Here is a 5,383-nt window from a genome sequence, read left to right on the forward strand (position 1 = left end):
CTGAGGAGACAATTCCAGAAGCTTTCACCTCAGTGCTTCTGGTCTCTTACTCACTGCTAATTTCCCAGTGCCTGATAACCAGTATCAATTGTCCCAATAAAGCCAGTGTTTCACCTTAAGTCTCTAGTCTCTTCTTAATCCCATTCAGTTCTTCATCCTCAGCTTACCAGAAACACATGTTTAAAGTGAAAAATACAGAATGTTCCCAAAGGTCTTAACTTTTCTCTGAAACTTGACAAGTCAGGCCTCCATTGTTTGTACTGCTCCCGACATTCTTGTCTTCCAAGCAATTGAATAATTGCTTGTAAGTAGAGAGAAGGAAAAAAGTTTACACATTCATATCGCAATTGTTCAAATGTCTTTATGAAAACTTTTCTTAAATGTAATATATGCCTAGAAACTTCTTTCATAAATATTATTTCCTAAGGGCAAGAATATGTCATATCATCTTTCTTCTCATGTCTTTTATTTTATTTCAGGGATACTGTTTGAAGCAAAGAAAAGTGTTTCTCAAATTGACCAGATAAAGCTACATATAGAAATCTCATAAACAGACACCATTGAGGCCACATGCCTGGAGGCCTTAATTTCAGTGAGGATGGGGCTACAAATAAGTCTGATACATTAACAGAGCTCAGTAACCTGGAATGTTGAAGCACGTGCGTGCGTGTGTGCATGAGTACGTGTGTGTGTGTTTGTTTGTGTGTGTGTGTGTGTGTGTGTACGATGGGTGTTCTATTAGAAATTTCTGGTTCTGCCCCTTTGCCTACATTCTGTAAAGTTCATTTCATGTAACAATATGAATGTTGCAATTAATACCATTGTGATAGACAGACCTATGTATGAACATATTATATATTTAGGTAGATATTGTTTTATTCCTTATCATCATTACAACTACTTCTACATCTGCACCCACAGTTACATTCTGCTTCATAAGTACATCTAAAATAACTATTTTGGTTACAAAGCTACCTATGGCATAAAAAATAAATCATAGACATAGCATTCCTTCATAAAATTTTACCCAGAGGCATTTTATTCCCTTTCCTACAGCTGTCTTCCAATCCAACCGAATCTCAAGGTTTATAAAACCTGTCAACTTCCATCGCTAATGTTCAGTGATGGGATTGTAATTTGCTCTGGGAAGCTTTCTTACACTACAGTTAAGTCATTTACACTCGATCAAATGATGTTCTGTTGGGTTCAGGAATTCCTAGACATCTGCCCACTCCTCCCACGCACTTTAGAAGGATTCTCTTCTGAGTTGCAGAAGGCAAAGGAAAAAGGGGAGAGATGCTGTGCTTTGAAGTGCAATTAGGTTCACATCTGTAAAGTACCTTTTAACAAGAGAACCCCTAAAATGTGATTCTGAAGCACTGTGTCAAATAATAATAGTAGTAATAATAATAATAATAATAATAATAATAATAATATCCTTTTAAGTGAATGGCTTACCTATTTTCACCTTTTTCTCTATTGGAACTAGCCCTAGTCCTTCAGACTATGGGACTGTCTCCTGTGGTTACTTCCTGTCTGAATCATGCCTTGTTTGCCTGACTTTAAGCAGGAAAATGTAATATACACAAAAACTAACGCAGTATGTAATCTGGTGTCTGAGTTTCCTTTGAATCTTCCAATGGTAGTTATGTCATTTACACATATTTCAAGAAGGGCTGCATAATTTATGTAGACTCAGAAATGATGAACAAGAATGCAGATTTTCATGTGTATCTGAAATGAAACTGGTCTAATTCTGGAGCAAAATGCCTGAAAGAAGTAACAGTGGTCATTTAATATTAACACCTGTGGTTGGAAAGTGGTTTCCTGTGCAGAATCTGAGTACAGCAAAGGAGAGAATTTTAGCTAGTGAGAAGTCATCTTCTTGCTTTGAATTTTCCCTCTTGGAAATGCTGAAATTCCATGTGTTGACAAAGTGAACAGAACTTGAAGAAAAAAGCTTCTGTGCTTGGTGGGATTAGAGTGAAGCAGAAAATTATAGGAGGAACACTATATGTAACAACAGATATCCAATTTCCATTTACCCACTGTGTGACCAGAGCCAAGTAACCTAGCTTCTCTGAGAACTGTTTCTTTCTGGACCTCCCTGAGAACATTGAAATGATCAACCAAAACAGTATATATATAGAGTTTCCAAACTGCACTAGGTACCCTGTGAAAGCTGATTCAAGCTAACTTTAAATCTCGCCACCCAAGCCTCTGCCTTCCTCTGGTCTCCCAGCCCCCTTCTCTTCTTAAACAGAGCAAGCCTTCCAAAACACAAGCAGTGGGGCCGATGTCACACAGCTAAAGAAATATACAACACTAGACTCCTCTGATCCAGACTGGAGGCCTCTGCATTGCCATACCACTTTATTTTACATATTATAATTTTGAACCATTTACATAGAGGATTTGAACCACTAACATTTAAAAATGAAGAATGACTGGTTAACTTTAATACAATGCATGATCATTTGAGGTGAGACATTGGACACTGCCCAGTGAAGAATTTCACTGAGATGGGAGGTTTGACAGGTGTCAGAAATAAAGAGCTATAATCACTCCCCTTTGATCCAAAATAACTTCCTTTCCCTTAAATATCTCCATTTGCAACTGAAAAGAAAGCAAGCTCTTCTGGTTGAAGAAATTGCTTTTGCCATTAGGATGCAAATGGCCAAGCAAATTTGCTACCCAATAAATCTTTTGGGGCATTGTATGGACAGAGTCTTTGAATTTGTAAAGCCTAAGCTTTAACAACAAATAATATTAAAAAAGCTATAAATTCCACATCTATATGACATTTTTGTATGTAAGACTCCTGAATGCCAAACACTCTTTTAAGAAGAAATTATACTACCTAAAGGCAGTTAGAAAGACTTCTTAGTTACATTGCACTTTTTGTAATTAGTGGAATACCATAGCTAGAATAAAGATTATAAGAATCCCATTTCTTTATTGCTTTATCCAGTGGCAATACATAAAAACAACTCACCAATGTTTTGTCTACCAAACCAAGGGGGCAGGACTCTATTGCCAAAAGATCATATGTCTCAGGGGCAGGAAAAATCATGCTGGGACTGAGATGGAAGCTTTATCCTTGCTGGCTAGTCATAAAAATGAATGAAGGTACGTGAAGACTGTTGGGGGAGAATTGCCATCAACAGACTTACATAGACATGGAATCATTGTGTAACCAGTATACTCATTGTGCTCAATATGCTCAGTGTGCTGTTCTACCAGGGTGCTATTCCCAGTATGCTAATTATTGTGTGTGTGCAGGCAAGGTATGAATATTGATACAATAGTGGCAAATCTGTTATGGGGGTAAGTAACCACTTTCTGGTTACATTTGATGCGCACTATACAGTAGGGAATAAGCCTAGTCAAAATTCCATGTTTCACTTGGCCTTAGTCCCTATTGATGTTGTTTTTGCTAAATGGAAGGTGTACTTGTCTTATTGTGTTCTGAATAACTGTATGTTTATACTCACAGAACATAGCTGCTGTTAGTTTTAGTCAGAGAAGAATCTGCTTGGGGCAGTAGTGACTGCAGAAACAGACAAATGATCAACTTATAGAGAATGAATGACTGTCTGGGGCACAGCTACAAATAAAAATCTACGTGACACTCTCCAAGGATCAGGGAACATTACAGAACATGGATTGGGAAAAGGGGGAGAATAAAATACAGTAGAACACTGATACCTGAACATAGCATGACTATTGTTTATTGCACTCCTGCTTCACAGTGATCTTGGCCATTTGTATAAGATTGGGAATGTCAACATGTTAAGGAAGATGGAGCTTCCATTGTATGAAAGGTAGAGTTCACGGGACTCCACTCCACCAGGAGGATTTATAAACAGTTAACTTTTAATAGTGTACAGTGTGATTGAAGGTACACTAGTAGGCTCAAGCAAGGCAAACATGGCTCTAGCAAGCCTTTCCCTTCTTCCCCTTGCTAAAAACTATTATATTACATTCCTAAAACTAACCAACCCCCTAGCTCTATTCCCATAATTGGTCACTTCCTCCTGCTGAGGCTGACTACCAAGGTCCAACTCAAAAGACCCTTGTGGCTGCTTGCCCTAATTAACTTATGCAATCAAAATGAAACACCTCATCCTAACACATGGTTTCCTCTTGAACCTTTATACATTGTCAGTTGCCTATGGGCCATATCTGTTTCCTCACTATTCAGAGGCAGTCATTTGTCCCCTAGAACAAATACTTCTTCCTCTCCTTTGTTCTCTTCCCCTGCTTTCTCTTCCTTTGTCTCTTATCTTTTTCTCCTGTACCATGCCCTTGGTCCCTCAGGGTAAATAAATCTTCTTTGCGGTGATAACTTGATTGGGGGTAACTTGAGTTTATTTAGAAGCCTTTACAGGGCCTTTTTTTTCAGTAGTGTAGCCATTGGGAAGGTGACCTTGGTGCTGTCAACAAACACACACCCATATATCTATAAGCAACCCTAACAAAAAGGAAACAAAAGAAAACCATTTAATAGCAAGGAGGAATGATAGAAAGAGATAGAGGAGGGAGGAAGGGGCATAGAATGAGGAAAGAGGAGGAGAAAGAAAGGAAGAAGAGAAAATGAGGTTCCTTGTTTCTAGATGGTAGAACCCTTAGGAACACAGGACTAGTTAGAGAAAGTTAATTCTTTGGGGAGGGGCACACCTCAGCCTCTCTCTCTGTGCTTCCTGCCTGCTACAAGGTAATAATTCTGTTTCATCACATACTCCCTACAATTATATTCTGCCTTTCCGCAGGTCTCAAAACACCTAACCAATATTTGTAAACACATCTGTTGAATGGGGGAAGTAAACCTTCCCATCTTCCTTCTGTAAGGAAGCATCTGCTGTCATTCATAGGATTCAAGTGCTTAGTCCTTGACTGTGGCTGCTTCTGTGGGTGACACACCTCTCATTCAATGGCATGTTTCCCCAAGGATAGTGAGGCCCTCCTCAGGGGACCATAAAGGTCCATTACTTCATTTGAGAAAGACCCTCTTTCTTGTATCTGGGCTGCAATAGCATCCCTCCATAGGGAATGGGCTCCCAACGTCCATTTGTGCTCTAGGGATAAACACTGACTCCACTGTTAGAGGTCCCATAGACTGACCTGGCCTCCTAGCTAACACACTCACTCAGACAGATTGGTTCTTTCCTAAGCTGGTTCCCCAGCTTTACTATTGCAGTCTTTGTGCTCTCACTAGGTCAGGTCAACTGTTTCTGTGGATTTTGCCAGCACAGTCTTGATTCCTTTACTCTTGACCCTCTCTACAACTGGATTACAAGAGTAAGGATCAGTGTTTAGCTGTGGGTGCCTGTTTCAGCTTCCATTAGGTCCTGGATGAAGTCTCTAGGAATGGCAACCAAGG

This window comes from Mesocricetus auratus, unplaced genomic scaffold (assembly GCF_017639785.1).
Source record: "Mesocricetus auratus isolate SY011 unplaced genomic scaffold, BCM_Maur_2.0 Super-Scaffold_100008, whole genome shotgun sequence".
Classification (NCBI taxonomy): domain Eukaryota; kingdom Metazoa; phylum Chordata; class Mammalia; order Rodentia; family Cricetidae; genus Mesocricetus; species Mesocricetus auratus.